At 44.2% G+C, this 21,129-nt stretch overlaps 2 long non-coding RNA genes across 2 annotated transcripts; both read right to left on the bottom strand.

The window, feature by feature from the left end:
• Positions 1-9,655: 9,655 nt before the first annotated feature.
• LOC124705768 lies at positions 9,656-10,864 on the bottom strand. Its single transcript, XR_007004154.1, has 3 exons — positions 10,607-10,864; positions 10,065-10,335; positions 9,656-9,979 (listed from the first exon to the last, which is right to left on the bottom strand). It is a non-coding gene; the product is annotated as an uncharacterized LOC124705768 (long non-coding RNA).
• A 1,181-nt stretch (positions 10,865-12,045) lies between these two features.
• Positions 12,046-13,446, bottom strand: LOC124705930. Its single transcript, XR_007004200.1, has 3 exons — positions 13,260-13,446; positions 13,063-13,162; positions 12,046-12,577 (listed from the first exon to the last, which is right to left on the bottom strand). It is a non-coding gene; the product is annotated as an uncharacterized LOC124705930 (long non-coding RNA).
• Between the last annotated feature and the right edge of the window lie 7,683 nt (positions 13,447-21,129).

The following is a 21,129-nucleotide window of genomic DNA, read 5'->3' as shown; positions in this document are numbered from 1 at the left end:
TTCCAATCTAGCTGCATGAGACAATTTATCACCTATGTAAGTACTAATTTGGATCTGGCTTTGTCTAAAACAAAGTTGTAAGCAGCTGCCCTATCCTTTCCTAGAATGATGAGAGGGTGCCCAAGGTGAGTGAAGTTACCATCGATGTCAACTACCGGAAAATTTTGTTTGATTGATTGGATCACTAGAATCGGCACATTTTTGCTGAAGATGGTTCCTGATTTTGACCAATTTGGTATTTGTCCTGATCTTGAGAAAAATGTTTGGAGAATGTTTTTAATTTGTGTTGCCTCCTGGCTTGATGCTTGTCCGTATACCAGTAGATCATCTGGAAAAAGAAGACAGTGGATCGACGGGCAATTTGGTCCTATCGATATACCTGCAAGAGAGTTAGCAGACATAGCTTCCTGGAGAGCAATAGATGTTCATTTATAGCCAGGACAAATAATTAGGGAGATAAAGGGCATCCTTGTCGTATACCTATGTCACCTCTAAATTTCACAAAAGGTTGGCCATTAATAACTACAGAACGTGGGTGACATCACACAAGCGAGAATTAAATTTATGAAATGGCCATGCATACCTATGGGTGTTGATGCGGGGTGGCCTTTGGACACCTCCTTGATACGTCTCCAACGTATCGATAATTTCTTGTGTTCCATGCCACATTATTGATGTTATCTACATGTTTTATGCACACTTTATATCATATTCGTGCATTTTCTGGAACTAACCTATTAACAAGATGCCGAAGTGCCGATTCGTTGTTCTCGCTGTTTTTGGTTTCGGAAATCCTAGTAAAGAAATATTCTCGGAATTGGACGAAATAAAAGCCCGAGAGGCCTATTTTCTCACGAAGCTTCCGGAAGACCGAAGACGAGACGAAGAGGGGCCACGGGGGAGCCAAACCCTAGGGCGGCGCGGCCCCGTGGTGTGGGCCCCCGTGCCGCCTCTTGACTTGCCCTTCCGCCTACAAATAGCCTCCGTGACGAAACCCCCGATACCGAGAGCCACGATACGGAAAACATTACCGAGACGCCGTCGCCGCCGATCCCATCTCGGGGGATCCTCGGAGATCGCCTCCGGCACCCTCGCGGAGAGGGGAATCATCTCCCGGAGGACTCTACGCCGCCATGGTCGCCTCCGGTGTGATGTGTGAGTAGTCTACCCCTGGACTATGGGTCCATAGCGGTAGCTAGATGGTTGTCTTCTCCCCATTGTGCTATCATTGTCGGATCTTGTGAGCTGCCTATCATGATCAAGATCATCTATATGTAATTCTATATGTTGCGTTTGTTGGGATCCGATGAATAGAGAATACTTGTTATGTTGATTATCAAAGTTATACATGTGTTGTTTATGATCTTGCATGCTCTCCGTTATTAGTAGATGCTCTGGCCAAGTAGATGCTTTTAACTCCAAGAGGGAGTACTTATGCTCGATAGTGGGTTCATGCCCGCATTGACACTCAGGACGATGATGTGAAAGTTCTAAGGTTGTGTTGTGCTCGTTGCCACTAGGGATAAAACATTGATGCTATGTCTAAGGATGTAGTTGTTGATTACATTACGCACCATACTTAATGCAATTGTCTCGTTGCTTGCAACTTAATACCGGAGGGGGTTCGGATGATAACCTCGAAGGTGGACTTTTTAGGCATAGATGCAGTTGGATGGCGGTCTATGTACTTTGTCGTAATGCCCGATTAAATCTCACTATACTCATCATGATATGTATGTGCATTGTCATGCTCTCTTTATTTGTCAATTGCCCAACTCGTAATTTGTTCACCCAACATGCTGTTCGTCTTATGGGAGAGACACATCTAGTGAACTCGTGGACCCCGGTCCAATTCTCTTTACTGAAATACAATCTATCGCAATACTTGTTTTTACTGTTTTCTCTCGCAAACAATCATCTTCCACACAATACGGTTAATCCTTTGTTACAGCAAGCCGGTGAGATTGACAACCTCACTGTTTCGTTGGGGCAAAGTAGTTTGGTTGTGTTGTGCGAGTTCCACGTTGGCGCCGGAATCTCCGGTGTTGCGCCGCACTACATCCCGCCGCCATCAACCTTCAACGTGCTTCTTGGCTCCTCCTGGTTCGATAAACCTTGGTTTCTTTTCGAGGGAAAACTTGCTGCTGTGCTCATCATACCTTCCTCTTGGGGTTGCCCAACGAACGTGTGAAATACACGCCATCAAGCATATTTTCTCGGCGCCGTTGTCGGGGAGATCAAGACACGCTGCAAGGGGAGTCTCCACTTCTCAATCTCTTTACTTTGTTTTTGTCTTGCTTTATTTTATTTACTACTTTGTTTGCTGCACTAAATCAAAATACAAAAAAATTAGTTGCTAGCTTTACTTTATTTGCTGTCTTGCACTCTATATCAAAAACACAAAAAAATTAGTTTACTTGCATTTACTTTATCTAGTTTGCTTTATTTACTCGTTGCTAAAATGGCCAACGCTGAAAATACTAAGTTGTGTGACTTCACAACCACAAATAATAATGATTTCTTATGCACACCTATTGCTCCACCTCGCTACTACAGCAGAATTCTTTGAAATTAAACCTCGCTTTACTCGAATCTTGTCATGAAAGATCAATTTTCCGGAATTAGTTCCGATGATCCCATTGCTTTAGATTATAATGGTTTGAATTTTGATGATTGCCACATCTCTGAAGTTATAAAGTTCTTGCAAAAACTTGCTAAAAGTCCTAATGCTAGTGCTATAAATTTGGCTTTCACGCATCATATTACAAATGCTCTCATAAAAGCTAGAGAAGAGAAACTAGAGCGTGAAGCCTCTATTCCTAAAAAGCTAGAGGATGGTTGGGAGCCCATCATTAAGATGAAGGTTAAAGATTTTGATTGTAATGCTTTATGTGATCTTGGTGCAAGTATTTCTGTTATGCCGAAGAAAATTTATAATATGCTTGACTTGCCACCGCTGAAAAATTGTTATTTGGATGTTAATCTTGCCGATCATTCTACAAAGAAACCTTTGGGTAAAGTTGATAATGTTCGCATTACCGTTAACAATAATCTTGTTCCCGTTGATTTTGTTGTCTTGGATATTGAATGCAATGCATCTTGTCCAATTATATTGGGAAGACCTTTTCTTCGAACTCGTTGGTGCTATTATTGATATGAGGGAAGGTAATATAAAATATCAATTTCCTCTCAAGAAAGGTATGGAACACTTCCCTAGAAAGAGAATGAAGGTACCTTATGATTCTATCATTAGAACAAATTATGATGTTGATGCTTCATCTCTCGATGTTACTTGATACACACTTTTCGCGCCTAGCCGAAAGGCGTTAAAGAAAAGCGCTTATGGGAGACAACCCATGTTTTTACCTACGTACTTTGTTTTTATTTTGTGTCTTGGAAGTTGTTTACTACTGTAGCAACCTCTCCTTATCTTAGTTTTGTGTTTAGTTGTGCCAAGTTAAGCCGTTGATAGAAAAGTAAGTACTAGATTTGGATTACTGCGCAGTTCCGGATTTCTTTGCTTGTCACGAATCTGAGCCCACTGCCCTGCAGGAAGCTCAGAAAATTATGCCAATTTACGTGCATGATCCTCAGATATGTACGCAACTTTCATTCAATTTGAGCATTTTCATTTGAGCAAGTCTGGTGCCATTTTAAAATTCGTCAATACGAACTGTTCTGTTTTGACAGATTCTGCCTTTTATTTCGCATTGCCTCTTTCGCTATGTTGGATGAATTTCTTTGATCCACTAATGTCCAGTAGCATTATGCAATGTCCAGAAGTGTTAAGAATGATTGTGTCACCTCTGAATATGTCAATTTATATTGTGCACTAACCCTCTAATGAGTTGTTTCGAGTTTGGTGTGGAGGAAGTTTTCAAGGATCAAGAGAGGAGTATGATGCAACATGATCAAGGAGAGTGAAAGCTCTAAGCTTGGGGATGCACCCGGTGGTTCACCCCTGCATATATCAAGAAGACTCAAGCGTCTAAGCTTGGGGATGCCCAAGGCATCCCCTTCTTCATCGACAACATTATCGAGTTCCTCCCCGAAACTACATTTTTATTCGGCCACATCTTATGTGCTTTTTCTTGGAGCGTCGGTTTGTTTTTATTTTTGTTTTGTTTGAATAAAATGGATCCTAGCATTCACTTCATGGGAGAGATACACGCTCCGCTGTAGCATATGGACAAGTATGTCCTTGGTTTCTACTCATAGTATTCATGGCGAAGTTTCTCCTTCGTTAAATTGTTATATGGTTGGAATTGGAAAATGATACATGTAGTAATTGCTATAAATGTATTGGGTAATGTGATACTTGGCAATTGTTGTGCTCATGTTTAAGCTCTTGCATCATATGCTTTGCACCCATTAATGAAGAAATACATAGAGCATGCTAAAATTTGGTTTGCATATTTGGTTTCTCTAAGGTCTAGATAATTTCTAGTATTGAGTTTGAACAACAAGGAAGACGGTGTAGAGTCTTATAATGTTTTCAATATGTCTTTTATGTGAGTTTTGTCGCACCGGTTCATCCTTGTGTTTGTTTCTAACAAGCCTTGCTAGCCTAAACCTTGTATCGAGAGGGAATACTTCTCATGCATCCAAAATACTTGAGCCAACCACTATGCCATTTGTGTCCACCATACCTACCTACTACATGGTATTTTCCAGCCATTCCAAAGTAAATTGCTTGAGTGCTACCTTTAAAATTCCATCATTCACCTTTGCAATATATAGCTCATGGGACAAATAGCTTAAAAACTATTGTGGTATTGAATATGTAATTATGCACTTTATCTCTTATTAAGTTGCTCGTTGTGCGATAACCATGTTTATCGGGGAACGCCATCAACTCATTGTTGAATTTCATGTGAGTTGCTATGCATGTTCGTCTTGTCCGAAGTAAGGGCGATCTACACTGAGTTGAATGGTTTGAGCATGCATATTGTGAGAGAAGAACATTGGGCCGCTAACTAAAGCCATGTTCCATGGTGGAAGTTTCAGTTTTGGACAAACATCCTCAAATCTCTAATGAGAAAAGAATTAATTGTTGTTGAATGCTTAAAGCATTAAAAGAGGAGTCCATTATCTCGTTGTCTATGTTGTCCCGGTATGGATGTCTAAGTTGAGAATAATCAAAAGCGAGAAATCCAAATGCGAGCTTTCTCCTTAGACCTTTGTACAGGCGGCATAGAGGTACCCCTTTGTGATACTTGGTTAAAGCATATGTATTGCGGTGATAATCCGGGTAGTCCAAGCTAATTAGGACAAGGTGCGGGCACTATTAGTACACTATGCATGAGGCTTGCAACTTATAAGATATAATTTACATGATGCATATGCTTTATTACTACCGTTGACAAAATTGTTTCATGTTTTCAAAATCAAAGCTCTAGCACAAATATAGCAATCGATGCTTTTCCTCTATGAGGACCATTCTTTTACTTTCAATGTTGAGTCAGTTCACCTATTTCTCTCCACCTCAAGAAGCAAACACTTGTGTGAACTCGTGCATTGATTCCTACATATTCGCTTATTGCACTTATTATATTACTCTATGTTGACAATATCCATGAGATATACATGTTACAAGTTGAAAGCAACCGCTGAAACTTAATCTTCTTTTGTGTTGCTTCAATACCTTTACTTTGAATTATTGCTTTATGAGTTAACTCTTATGCAAGACTTATTGATGCTTGTCTTGAAGTGCTATTCATGAAAAGTCTTTGCTTTATGATTCACTTGTTTACTCATGTCATACACATTGTTTTGATCGTTGCACTCACTACATATGCTTTACAAATAGTATGATCAAGTTTATGATGGCATGTCACTCCGAAATTATCTTTGTTATCGTTTTACTCGCTCGGGACGAGCGTAACTAAGCTTGGGGATGCCGATACGTCTCCAACGTATCGATAATTTCTTGTGTTCCATGCCACATTATTGATGTTATCTACATGTTTTATGCACACTTTATATCATATTCGTGCATTTTCCGGAACTAACCTATTAACAAGATGCCGAAGTGCCGCTTGTCGTTTTCTCGCTGTTTTTGGTTTCGTAAATCCTAGTAAAGAAATATTCTCGGAATTGGACGAAATAAAAGCCCGGAGGCCTATTTTCTCACGAAGCTTCCGGAAGACCGAAGACGAGACGAAGAGGGGCCACGGGGGAGCCAAACCCTAGGGCGGCGCGGCCCCCCCCCCCTTGGCCGCGCGGCCCCGTGGTGTGGGCCCCCCGTGCCGCCTCTTGACTTGCCCTTCCGCCTACAAATAGCCTCCGTGACGAAACCCCCGGCACCGAGAGCCACGATACGGAAAACATTACCGAGACGCCGTCGCCGCCGATCCCATCTCGGGGGATCCTCGGAGATCGCCTCCGCACCTCGCCGAGAGGGGAATCATCTCCCGGAGGACTCTACGCCGCCATGGTCGCCTCCGGTGTGATGTGTGAGTAGTCTACCCCTGGACTATGGGTCCATAGCAGTAGCTAGATGGTTGTCTTCTCCCCATTGTGCTATCATTGTCGGATCTTGTGAGCTGCCTATCATGATCAAGATCATCTATATGTAATTCTATATGTTGCGTTTGTTGGGATCCGATGAATAGAGAATACTTGTTATGTTGATTATCAAAGTTATACATGTGTTGTTTATGATCTTGCATGCTCTCCGTTATTAGTAGATGCTCTAGCCAAGTAGATGCTTTTAACTCCAAGAGGGAGTACTTATGCTCGATAGTGGGTTCATGCCCGCATTGACACTCGGGACAGATGACGTAAAGTTCTAAGGTTGTGTTGTGCTCGTTGCCACTAGGGATAAAACATTGATGCTATGTCTAAGGATGTAGTTGTTGATTACATTACGCACCATACTTAATGCAATTGTCTCGTTGCTTGCAACTTAATACCGGAGGGGGTTCGGATGATAACCCGAAGGTGGACTTTTTAGGCATAGATGCGGCTTGGATGGCGGTCTATGTACTTTGTCGTAATGCCCGATTAAATCTCACTATACTCATCATGATATGTATGTGCATTGTCATGCTCTCTTTATTTGTCAATTGCCCAACCGTAATTTGTTCACCCAACATGTCTGTTCGTCTTATGGGAGAGACACCTCTAGTGAACCGTGGACCCCGGTCCAATTCTCTTTATCGAAATACAATCTACTCGCAATACTTGTTTTTACTCGTTTTCTCTGCAAACAATCATCTTCCACACAATACGGTTAATCCTTTGTTACAGCAAGTCGGTGAGATTGACAACCTCACCTGTTTCGTTGGGGCAAAGTAGTTTGGTTGTGTTGTGCGGGTTCCACGTTGGCGCCGGAATCTCCGGTGTTGCGCCGCACTACATCCCGCCGCCATCAACCTTCAACGTGCTTCTTGGCTCCTCCTGGTTCGATAAACCTTGGTTTCTTTCTGAGGGAAAACTTGCTGCTGTGCTCATCATACCTTCCTCTTGGGGTTGCCCAACGAACGTGTGAAATACACGCCATCACTCCTCACCAAGACCAACAAGTCCCCCAAGTGGACCGATGACACGGGCTCGAGTCAAAGAGCTACATGATAAGGTGAACTCGCTCCTCACTACCCTCGATCTCGGTACCCCATCGGATGGCTTGCTACCTCATGCCGACACGCTTTGTGTTATTATGTACAAGGAGCATCAAGACCCCGGAGAGGAGGACACACCGTGGTCAAGAGGAGGAGAGGAGCAGCCGAACGTGAAGATGGGCATGGAGCTAGACTCGACGTCACCCGAAGCACGCAAAGGGAAGAAGGAGGCCGACCGGTCCAGAACCCGGTTGACCGGCCCCCAGACCGGGCCACCCGGTCCAAACCGGGTTCCTGGCTTGTGTCAACCGGGCTCCAGGACACCTCGTCGGTCGCCATCCGGTCCCAGGGCCGGTCCGACCGGGCTCCTGACCGGCCTCGCCGAAACGCCTTGTTAAAACTGCTTAAGTCGTGTACTTCGTACCTTTTATCCATGTGTCGCCTTGTAGGCCTATATAAGGACCCAGGACGCCCCCTTTACCTCTTTAGACATAATCTGAGCTTGAAACTACTTTTGAGCTTTGTCTCCCTAGGGTTAGATCCCCTTTGTAATCAAGGCTACTCTTGTTGAGGATTTGGATACTTGTGAGTGAGATTCTAGTGTGCTCCACTCTCTCTCCCTCAACGGTTTCCGTCTCCAACACCGATCTCTCCTCTCGGAATTCTACTTCGTGTCTCTTCCGGGTTGATTCTATTGGCGTGGTCCATCGAGCCACGAGAGTAAGAATTCGATTGTATCGGGTTGGCATGCGTGTGTTCGTTGTTCGTGTTCTTCGCGTTTTCCTCCTCTCCCTCTTTTCCCCCTTTGGATTTGGGTCAATCGCGAGATCGGGCCACAAACTAGGTCCTAGACCTCATCAGGTGTAAGACGCGGCGACTATGAAGTTCCACTCAAGACGATCAAAAGCTTTAGCAAGATCAATTTTTAGCATGAAAGCAAGATTTTTCCAAGATGTGAGAGCAAAGGAATGAGTGATCTCTTAGGCGATAATGATATTGTTGCTAATGCGACAACCCTAAGTAAAAGCTTGTTGAGATTGATGAATGTAATCAGGTAAGTGAGGTTTGAGTCTATTAGCTAAGCATTTAGCAATAATCTTGTAAATAAGGTTGCATAAACTAATCGGACGATAATCAACCGGAACAAGAGGAACAAGTTTTTTTTAATTAAAGCAATGTGGCATTATACCTGTTTGGAAGAAACTCCTGACAAGTTGCACAACATCTTGTCCAATCCATCCCCACGTTCTAGTGTAAAATTCAACGTTAAGGACACCTGGTCCAGGTGAGGCGTTTCTCTTCATTTCTTTAAGTGTTTCTAGAATCTCTTTCTCATCTAGGATGATGTATGTGTAGTCGTGTGATTCTTGCAATGGTTGTGTATCGATGAAAGGCCTGCCAAAGATAGATCTAAAGTAAATAACAAAGGTGTTGTTGATCCTATCAGGCATGAAATGGAGCACATTATTTTCATCCTTGACTGAAACAATGGTATTTCTTCTAATGGCACGATGGAAGAAAGTTGTGTTTCTATCTCCGTCTTTAACCCATTGTTTTTTCGCCCGCTGCACATAAGAATCTGTTAGCTTTGTTAACGTTTCTTCATACCTTGTGACTGGTGAGGTCTCTTGAGCTTGGTCTTGTTTCTGCAGAGGATTCATTTGATTTTATTTGATCTGATTCTCAAGACTATTTAATTCTTGTTGAAGAGGTTTTCTCTTTCTACACCAAATTCTGAGAGTACATGCAAGATGGTTAGTCCTAGCATTGAAAGATTTGTTTGTAGTATATCTCCACTCAGCTTTCGCAAGAGATTGGAAGTCACTTTCTTTGAGCCACCAGTTTTCAAATTTGAAAGAACGTACCTTTAAATCTTCCGAACTGGACCATCCATAGGTAATAAGATGGCAACATGATCACTGATGCCATGAATAATAGGCATGTTGTAAACATGAGAGATAGGAAAATTCATACAACATTCAACATTCACCAAGCATCTATCAAGACGTTCGTAGGTGGGTTTAGAAGAGAAGCGCTTGTTTGTCCAAGTGTAAGATGGCCCACTAAAACCCAAATCAAAGAGACCACAATTCTTAACAATGGTACGAAAAGCATTCATGCGAGCACTATTAATATTCGGAGAGTTTTTATCCATATCATACAAAATCTCATTCATGCACCCATACAAAGCATCAGCAGATTATAGTTATCATACACAAAAGCTCCCACTTGATCCCATATCATACTAGTTTGGCGATGGTAAGGATCACCATATATACAAATAAGCCCAAACTCTTGACTAGTAGTACTAATAGTAATCGTAGCTAAGATAACATGAAAACTAGAACTATGAACATGGACTTGCAGGTCATCACTCCACATAAGCCAAAGCCCACCCGAGCGACGTCGAGAGAGAACTACAATATCATCAGACATATTAAACCTACTAACAAGGTCAGAAGAGTTTACCTTAGTGGATTTGATTTCAGAGATGAAAATTACCTGAGGTTTCGTTGAGTAGACCGTTCTGGCAAGATAGCTCATTTTGTCACTACCAAGGTTCTTGCCCATACCATGGTAGTTCCATCCTAGGGCTTTCATGGCGCCCTTGGCGCCTTGAAGGCTGGCGCCACTGCCTCATTTCCCATATCCATGCTATCAATTCCAATACCTTCTTGCACCGAAACATCCTGGCTAGCAAGAAATGCTCTAGATTCAGCTTCATCTCGAACATTTGTCTGACCTCCACCGACATCAATGCCATGAGTAGCATCTACAACCACATGAGGAGGTGAGATAATTCCCAAACAATAGTCATGAGTGTCATGTGAACTAGATGCCATGGTGCACTGCATTTGCAGTGCCACTACTCGCAGCCGATCGACATGGCGATGTAAGAATGGGTGGCACATGGACCCTCATAGGAGAGCTACCAAGTCGGCGAATAGCGCTGGCAGTCCCCAAGTTGTCGGTGCCACTTTAGCGGCACCAAGTGGCAGCGCCCGACTTATAATGAGTAATCCCCTACAGAGGTTGGAAGTTACCTCCAGCGTTGGTAGATGCCTCACGTCCCATCCACCAGCGCGGTGACGGGTCCTGCTCTCCGATTATGCGGCTCCTCCGATTGTAGGCCAGGCTCCAAGGATTCCGTCTCCTCCGACAGAATCTGGAGGGATAGATGTTGCGGCAACATCTCCCGGGTTGGGGACGGGAGATGGATTGGCGTAGAACGACTGCGGAGCAGCGATGGCGCATTGAAGCCGAGAAGGACTTTCGCCAGCATGGATCTGCTGCGCCACTGGTTGGAGAGCTTTTTTGGTCAAATATACAATACAAAGATCTGAATCATACATAAGATCGAATACGTCCGGGTACGGACAAGATACAAATGGGACTAAGAGTCCTGAAGATAACCAGTGGCGTCCATAACCCTACTCAGGCCAAGCCGGAAGGGTAACCTTGCTAACGTCGTCATCGCGTACCAATCGAAGTCAGGACATCGGTTGCCGACAAAAGGAGGCAACAAAAGAGAAAGAAAAAGCAAGGATAAGTACAAAGGAACGAACTACGACACGTACTTAGCGAGACTAGAAATGGTTGTGCTTGCCAGGCGAATATATCGCCGGGACTATATAGTGGAGTTAGGCGGCAGCAAAACTATAACTAACAGAGACACGCTACAACATCCGTCTAATCAGAGAAGATAAGAGAGCGCAAAAAGGTAACAACTAAATATTACACAAACATAACCCAGTCGATTACACATATCCCCTTCAACAAGGCGAAGAAGCAATGTAAAAGGCACTCAAAGGTTGACAAATTTTATTAGATATTGGTTGTAGTAATGCTATATTACTAAGCAAGTTATTAGCCGCTACAACATCCGTCTAATCAGAGAAGATAAGAGAGTGCAAAAGGTAACAACTAAATACTAAACAAACATAACCCAGCCGATTACACATATTCCCTTCAACAAGGCGGAGAAGCAATGTAAAAGGAACTCAACGGTTAACAAGTTTTATTAGATATTGGTTGTAGTAATGCTATATTACTAAGCAAGTTATTAGCAAATTATTAGAAACAACGTAAAGGTGTAAGTTGTTCTATGATCAAGCCATACAATTCCAAGTCGTCCATAACCGCGGACACGGCTTATCGCTAAGATGTACACCCTGCATGGGTTGCCCAAATGTAACCATACGCATGCTCAAACCCACTTACTACAGGTGGAGTCTCACAACAAGACTGTTCCCAATGCAAGAGAAAGTTTAATGGGAGCCACCCAACTAAGCTACCCATGACGAAGTTCGGTCGTACTCCGATGCGGACCCAGAGGTTTGCGACAACGTCGAGGCAGGCATTAACAACTAGGCACAGGATAAGGCGGCCCGCGATATGAATACAGTACATAATATACACCCGAAGGCAACATGTAGTAAATCGTGCATATGAGAAAATAAAATCAAGGTTGTGGCTCCCAATAAACAGACTCGAGCAAAGGTAGTGGGTGATGGGGGTCCCACTCCCCCACGTACGGGTAGAGCGCTCAATCTCGGAACAGATAACAAGATCTGGTCCTAGGAGACATTAGCAAGACAAAGATCCGATGCTTTCGCAAAGGGGCTCACAGATACCGCTGCTTAGCAATTTTAGTTGTTAACATTAAAGTAAACCATGATTATATTCAACAACTGATATAGCATGTGATAATTCCCAACAACCCAACATATCTCGATAACAGATCGAGAGATAACCAACAGAATCTATACACGTCTACGACTCGCAAGGCTCAAACATCAAGCAACGGCTATGGTACGGAATGATACATATAGGATTATTGAGATAACAAGTGGAATAGGACACGTGACTCGATAATCGCAACATATGGATAGCAATGAGAGGGAGAGCAAAATGTAAAATAGGTGAAGAGGGAGGGCTCGCCTGTGAAAAGCTGCAGAAGAACTTGTCGTATCTCACATCACCACTTCGTGATCCTATCCGGGAAGAAGCAAATGCTACAACAAACAACAGATGCAAATCTTACAACTACGGAGAAGAATTCAGCATGCTCAAGATGATATGCATGGCATGACAAATATGGTGCAATGCAACTTATCTAATTTAAGCGGAATTAGAATCCCGACAACACAGATTAGGGTTCATGTTATTTTTCTACCAGCAAGATTAAATGTTTATTAGCATATATAGCATGGATGGAAGTCATATCGGACAATTCTCAAATACTCCGCGTTTAACTACTACGTGCGATGCAAAATACCACGGCAAGGCATTGATGCGAGATACAAACAAGTATATGGATATCATATTAAGATTCCTCATATTTTTCTGATTGAAAAAGACATATAGTTGCAGTAATTGGTTTTATAAAACAAGAGTTGTGATTAGACAAGGTTTGCAAAGGAAAACGAAATATAAGAACATGCTATCATAAAGATGCTGCGCGATCTGGCCGGCACAGGCGACGAGAAACAGCACATACCACCAGGAAAGAGTTCAAGGCCGTAGCCACTAGGCTGCTTTGATGATGTTGATTTAGTTGCTCTCGTGTACAAATGAACCAACTCCAGGCGGCGTGAGATCTGAACAAAACAAGGGAAAATATGACGGATTTAATTGGCAGCTTTGGGGATTGAACAAAGGAGCTCACGGCTGAAACCAAGGCACGAACCAGTCGACCTGAAATTCAGATGCTGAGATAGTTCAGACGCTGCGGATTTTTGGACCAAGCAACTGTCGAAGATAACTCTATCTGACATAGATGCATAACAGCGGGGGACGCAGGGATCAAAGTTGGAGCACAACCCTGGCGATGGAGGGCGAACTACGAGGGAGAAGATGGTGGAAGGTGCGCCTCGGCTGGGCGGACGTGGTGGAGTAGGCGCTGGGACCGCGGTTCGACGGAGGGTCGCCGGCGGCGAGGTGCTGCGAGCAAAACGGCGTCACCGTCGGCACGTCGGAAAAGATATGAAGGAAGTCGATGGGAAGGTTCAGGAGAACGTGGAGATTACTAGGAAGCCTGTGGAGGGTTCGACGGCGCCGGGGAATGGCCGGGGCGGTGGGACGGCATTGATTTCTTCCAGCAAGCTTGGAATTTGTCTGAATTTTCTGAAACTGTCTCGGTCTGTCATGCGTGGAGATAGGGAAGAAGGGAAACGGCGGCGCGAGGCGGAGGAGTGTTCGCTGCAGAGGGGGAGGTATTTAACATGAGGTGGAGGGAGTGGAAGCAAGAAGCTAATTGCGAATAAACTAACTATAGTCCATGGTCGCATCAAACGAACGCTTCAGCTAGAACTATTTGTCTACACTAGCTCTTTCTATAATAAGTCAGTGAACAGGTTGAAGGTCGGATGAAGCCTCGCCACGGCTAGCCATTGAGCATCTTCCACTAGGGCTTCTTCAAATTCATCTTCCAGCGAGATTGTTTCCTCTTCCCCTTTGGTAGTCATCTTCGAGCTGAGCTAAATCAGGTGACATCGGCCACGAGAAGGCTTCACATTTCCTGCGTGACTCGTTGAAGGAGACGACAGAACAGTGGCAGCGTGTTGTTTCCTTGGGCTGGACTCTTCATTGCTTCTTTTCTCCTCTTCTAAATTTCTTCTCTTTTTCACCGATTCTTTGAGGAAGCAAAGAGAAAAGAGGAAAACTGATTTTTAAAACGTTTTCATGTTTTATAAACTTTGGTTCGGAGTTGGAACAAAAGAAATAGTAACATAAGAAATATGAAAACGAAGGTTTATTTATAAACCACACGAGTTATTTTTCCAAAACAAAAAAATAAGATTTTAATAAAATAATTTATAGAGATTTTATTAAAACATGCAAGGTGATTGATGGCATGTGCACAAAAGAAGAAAAAAAAACAAATAAAATGTAATAGGAGTATTTTGCTGGGCCGTTACATGAAGGGAGGCGTTGGAGCATGAGGATCGAAGGAGAGGCCTAGGTGTTGTGTGAGAGTAGGCTGAGTGAGTTGACTGGTACGAGCTTGCAGCAGGTTTTGATAATGGTTTAGAGTGGCACTGGCTGTCAACATGAGGTTTCCTGCCTGCATCATAGTATTGTTGAGTGCACCGCCCTGGGCCTAGCTCCTGCCATGGATGTTTGTTGGTGGATGTACAGTTCCTTCTTCCAACTATTGATCTTTCGCCTTGATGATCCTTCCCCAACCTGCAAGTTCTTCGTCCCCTGATTGTTTTGCATCTGCGTACTTGCTGCCTCTATCCCTCCTCTTCTACCCTTGTGCATTTCAAATAGCCTTTGGAACCTGAATAAATGGGGATTTTGAAACGATCTAAACACTAGATTGCAACTATGTCCTTGCACTGAAAAGTCTGTAGGAATATCCGCTAGCTAATAATCCAAGGTCGAAGGCGCTGGAAAGGAACATCGTGTGCCTGCTGCCCTAACTGAATTTTTTCTGTAATAATCTGCTGCTTGATATTAAAAAAAATTGTAATACTGAAGTTTTATTAATTAACAACATTTTACAAAGGAGAGGCAAAGACATGCTATAACATCAGAAAATAAGGCTCGACACATTGGGCATTGCCCAGAATCCTGAGAAACAGTAAGACACTTGAGAGTACAAGGTCTATCCTGAAGCCTCCTTGCTAACTTGGCCTGATGGTGCGCATTGAAGTTGAGGCGTCTGTTAATGTGAAACATCTTCTGGACATTGAAAACCTCATTGTTGGTGATCGATGCCAAGAGTGGCCTGATCTCCCAATGATGAGGCGATTCCATGATGTCATCTGCCGCCGCCGCTGCTGCAACAGTGCAGTTATCAGTGAGCATATGTGGTTCCTATATTTGCAGAAGCTCAGCTATTCTTATCGCCAACAACAAGGTTGATGCTTTTGCCTGGAGAACTGAAGTAACCGGAGCAGAGGAAGCTGAGATTAACATCTGTGAGCAATGTGCGTTCTCGGAGACTCGTATGAAGACTCCAAGACCTACAGGGGATGGTTGGTGGTCGAGGTTCTGCTCCCAAGCAGCATCGACTACAAGTCCACACCTGGTGCAATCTTTTTCTATGTGAATGGAGAACCTACCAACACGCTTACTTGTGGGTAGAGCTCGTTGAAGCAGTCTCCATGCGAATGTTTGCACCCTGGGGATCATCTTCTTGTCTTTCCAAACCTATTGGATCAAGTGTTTGACTTGTGGTGGCACTTCTTTCGGCTGTTGATTAGGTGGTAGTACCAAATTACTCATGCAGTGCTTGTAATCACTTTTAGAGGACCATTTCCCTGCAGGGGTTAGTTTCCAGCAAAGGTAATCATCACCATGAGCATTAATAATAGGTGTCCTAATAATATCATGAGCTGCGTGGGGAGCAAAAAGTTTCCGAATGAGTTCAATGTTCCAGATTTTTTTATTTGGAAGCCAAAGATCCCTTACAACAGTTGGGTATAAAAAAGGGATGGTTGGATGATCAGATTCTCATGGATATTTTCCCAGCTAGGGAACCAAGGAGAGCTCCAAATGAAAGAATTGACATTAATGATTTGATTGAAGGCTGCGGATTTGACAAGAGGTTGGACCTTGAGGATAGCTACTCAAAAGGAGGATTTTGGTTTGTTTGCCTTAGCTTTCCAAATAGAGGTGTCTGGGTGGTATTTGGACAGCAAGATCAAGGCCAGATGACTAGTGGGGTCTTTGGCAAGTCTCCATGCAGCTGAAAGAATGAGCCCTTGATTGATTGCCTGAATATTTCAGATGCCCAACCCACCATCCTCTTTAGGGGTGCAAATGTCATCCCAAGCCCGAGGACACAAGCTTTTGGTGTTGGGTTCACCCTTAATCCCTGACCACCAAAAACTCCTTATAATGGCAGTAAGTTTGCTAAGGAACTTTTTTGAATAGAGGATGTTTGAAATATAATATACAGGGATAGAAGCAAACACTAATTTGATTAAAGTCAACCTTGCCGCATGCCACATATGATTGGCTTCGTAAGCATTGAGTTTTGATCTAAACCTATCATAAATAAAGTTATAAACCACTGACCTATCTTTTGCCGGAAGAATCAACAGGTGCCCCAAATGTATGGTGTTGTTGTCCATGTCTAGCACCTGGAATATCGCTTGATACCTTGCTTTTTCTGCAAGCCGAAATTTTTACTAAACAATATAGATGATTTGTTCCAATTAGGGATTTGGCCGGAGCATTGATAAAATTGATATATAATATGAAATATAGAGCAAGCTTCCTGAATATTTGCTTTCCCACAAACTAGGAGATCATCTGCAAACATGAGGGAGTGTATGAGAGGACAATCTGGTCCAAGCGAAATACCAGAAAACTATCTGTCCTGTAGGGCGGCTTGCTGTAGTGTCACCGATAGCTCATTAACCGCAAGGACAAAGAGAGTAGGTGATAGGGGGCAACCCTGTCGATTGCCTCTACTACTCCTGAATCTACCATAAGCTTGACCATTTATAAGCACTAAGAAGTTTCGTGAATCAATACAAGTGTGGATCAAATTGATGAAATGACCATCAAGCCCTTTACGTGCCAAAGCCGAAGCAGTGAAGTGCCATTCCAGTCTATCCAAGGCTTTTGCCAAGTCAAATTTTATCATAAAATCTTGATTTTTGCAAGAAGCAAGCGAAAAGGAGTGAGTAATTTCGTGCGCAATGATAATGCTATTACTAATATGCCTATCTTCAATGAAAGCTTGTTGCGAGGGATGAATATAGTCTGAAAGGTGCATTTTCAATCTATTAGACAGAGATTTAGAGATGATTTTATATATGACATTGCATAAGCTAATAGGCCTAAAATCATAAGGGAGGTGGCATGCCACCTTTTTTGGAATAAGAACAATGTGAGTATCATTTAGGCGTGGAGGAAGAATACTTGTGGAGTACAAATTTTGCACCACCTTTGTGACGTCATCCCCTATCCAATCCCATGCCGAAAGATAAAACGCTAGTTGAAGCCATCTGGACCCGGATAAGCATTCTTCTTCATTGATTTGAGAATCTACAAAATTTCTTGCTTGTCGGACATGGAATAAGTATAGTCATTAGTTCCTTGTGGCAAAGAAGAGTGCAAATAGGACCTGCCATTATAAGGAAAAGAAGAGTGAAAAATATTTTGGAAGTAGTTCACAAATTCTTGAGCAACATCATCAGGATCATGGAGAACATTTCCTTGAGCATCTTTAATGGAAACAATGCGATTTCTACATCTACGTTTCAACACACATTATGGAAAAAGGAAGTGAAACATGACTCCACAAAATAAGCAAATTCTCCATATCTTCTCATAATGCAAATAAGTGATTCCATATTCATTTCCCGAATAGAGCAGTTTGATACGATCAATTACTAGTGCACAGACTCTTAACTTTGCTATTCCCCAAATATAATCTGCTACCTGAACTCATGAAACTCCGATTATGTGTCCACCAGATTTAGGATGTCCCTGAACAGCTTAAAGGATCTATGTTTCCTGGGAATGCCATAAGCTCTAATAGTGATGTATATGAACTCAAACTTGTAGTTCTCCTTGGTGGTCTCCTTTTTGTTAGGATTTTCAAGCTTAATAAGCATGATATCCGAGCCAACTACCTAGGGCTGCCTTGTGAACACAAACATCATGGCTTCAAAGGAGGTAAAGTGAGCCTTGAACCTGCGAAATTCTGTGAAAGTTGCTTCTCCGTGCTCTTGTCATGGGGGAGACAGATTTTTGAGAGTACGTCCGGAGCAGGCAACCTTCATAATCATACTTATCTTCCTCCGCCTAGCTTTGATTATGACGCTGATCTCCAATACTCATTGCCTGCAATCCCACCGCAATTTGTGGGAGGTTGAGAGGCGCATTTGCGCTTCCTTCCGTCCTGATTGGACAGAGTGATTGGTCCTCCATAGGTGGCCCTTCCTCTAGATCTGCCCAACTGCGATGAGTATCAGCCCAAGGAGAGCCTCTATTATCAGCACCTTCAAAGTGTTCGTGCACAAAATGTCTCGTAGAGGGTGGGGGCAAGAGATGGTGTTTGGTGTTCGTGGGTGACGGAGTGCGAGCGCCTACTGGAAGATAGGATCCGGGTGTGGTTGATTTGGGCTTTGAAAGGGAGATTCGAAAGAGTCATAGAAGATTGGATAGGGATGGAAGGAGGAAGAGGTGGGAGGAGGACAGGAGGTTCCTAGCCGTAAACAGGAACCGCAATTTTAAACGTTCAGTTCGTAAATCGGCGCAGATCAGATAGGCGAAACTGGAGAAAAAAAATCGGTCCGAGATTGAAACCCCTACTCGGCCTGTGTTTGTAGGGGCCGAAGGAGCGAACCGAACGCAACCCGAACACAATTCCTAGTTTGCGCTCGAGGGAAGTTTCACCTCCTCCCAACCGCCGCCGCCGCCGATCTGCGCGCCCTCACCGTCCTCTGCGCCGCCGTCGTCCGATCTCGTCACCATGAGTCGCAAATCGACCTAGTCGGCCGCCGTTGCTAGCTCGCAAGTCCCGCCACCCTCTCCCGCGGTCACCGGAGCTTCCGCCGCTACACCAACCACCCTGGCGACCCCCGCCACCCCCGCCGATGTCGCTACCATGGTCTTGTCGATGAGCGAGGTCAAGCGGCGGCGCGGGAACGCATGTAGTCCCGCAAGCCGGTGTCGCAGCGGCCAGCGCTGATGTCCCGGCGGTCGCATCGAAGCAGAAGGCATCCCGCGCCAGACCCAAGAATTCGGCACCGAAGAGGATGAAATTGAAGGCGACAACGAGCCGTGGCGCCCCGCCTACGTTCCCATCCCCGTCAACGCCGCCGCCGCCAGAAGCCACCGCGAACGTCGCCTAGGACGTGCTCGACGACGGGTCAACAAGGTACAAATTACAACTCTTCCTCGGTTTTCATTGCGAGTAGATATTGAGGCCGCGTACTGTTAGGAACGACAACACCTCATACATGGAGATGTTGGACGAGGTAAACATTACCCCACTCGCTCCGTTCGACGTTGGGATGGGCGGAGATGAGGACGATGCGGAAGAAGGGGAAGAAGATGAAGGGGACGAGGGTGTGGTTGAGGTCGAGGCCATGGAAAGAGGAAAAAGAGACATGCGAACAACTACACTAAATAGAAGACGCGACCTTGTGCCGAGCTTGGGCCGCTGTGGGGATGGACGCAGTCTCCGACACCTATCAAACCAGGAAGCGGTACTGGCAACGCATCGAGGACAAATTCCATAAACTGATGCCGCGCGTTCGTCATCCTGTCGATTGCACGTACCGATCCCTCCAAGGACGTTGGGACGCGATCAAACCGGCATGCAGCCGGTGGACGGCAGCAATGGATCAAGTGGTGTCGAATCCTCCTAGCGGCGCAACTGTGGATGAATATGTGAGTGATTTTGCTCGATTTTGTGTTGGTACAATTTTAGTTTCGTTTGGTGACCATATATTGACGATTTGTGTTTGGTTTTGCAAATATAGGACCGCATTGCCGATGCGGGGTACAGAGACATGGCCGGCAGCAAGGGCAAGAGCTTCACCATGCGTCATTGCTTTGATGTGCTTCAACACCTCCCCAAGTGGAAATTGAGGGACGAAGAAGTAGCACCCAAGAAAGCTGCAATGGTTGCGCTCGACGATACCGAAGACGAGAAGGAGGGCCGGAACAATGACAAGCCGGAGGGAAACAAGAAGGCCAAAGAGAGGCTCAAGCTCGAGGGGGAGGCAGCATTGTTGAGGGACGAGTTTGATCAAATGATGAAGTCCAAGGAGGTGATAGCGGCCAAGACTTTGGAGACCAAACTTGTCATCATCGAGAAGAAGAAAGAGGTTAGTCTTGCCAAGGTTGAAGCCAACCGAGAGGAAGCAAGGAACAAGGCCAAGTTGGAGGAGATGAGGATCAACGTGAAGAAGGTCAAAGCAATGAAGCAACTATTGACCGAAGAGAGGAAGATCATGATGATGAACACAAAAGTCATGAATGAGCAACAAATGGAGTGGTGGAAGGAGGCCTCGGCGAAGATCATGGAGAGACGAAGACTAGCTCATGAAGAGGCAAGTGGTGGTGGTTCGGTGACTCATGGAGGTGGTGGCGATGATGGTCATGGCGGGCCAACCTCGGTTTGATGCCGACGGTGAGAGGAGATGGTGAACTATAAACTATTTGCTATGATTATGTCATTTGATATCTGCACTATGAACTATTTGCATTTGATTATGTCATTTGTTTGATCATATGCAAATTCTTTGATAAACCCTGCCTTTACAGGTTCGGAAGCCGCAGGCGCAGAATAGAGCCCGTAAACCAAAACTGTAGAACTCTATTTTACAATTTTGTGAATTTTACAGTTTTGGTTTACGAGATTTGTTCTACAGTTTTAGTTTCCGGGCTCTGCGCCAGAGATTTTTCGACAAGTTAACACGAGTTCGGTGAAGTGAACTTCGACTTTTCAATTCACGTTTATACGGCTCTGTTCACAGAGATGCTCTTATGCCAAGTGCAAGTCCACTGGGGTACTTTGCAATCATGGAACCTAGTAGGAAGGAGCCTTGATATAACTAAATAGATGGATGATCTGAGGAGAGGGGTTCAC

The sequence above is a fragment of the Lolium rigidum genome, chromosome 4 (assembly GCF_022539505.1).
Source record: "Lolium rigidum isolate FL_2022 chromosome 4, APGP_CSIRO_Lrig_0.1, whole genome shotgun sequence".
NCBI classification, from domain to species: domain Eukaryota; kingdom Viridiplantae; phylum Streptophyta; class Magnoliopsida; order Poales; family Poaceae; genus Lolium; species Lolium rigidum.
Note: the sequence above shows the minus strand (reverse complement) of the source record. Positions and strands in the feature narration are given on the sequence as shown.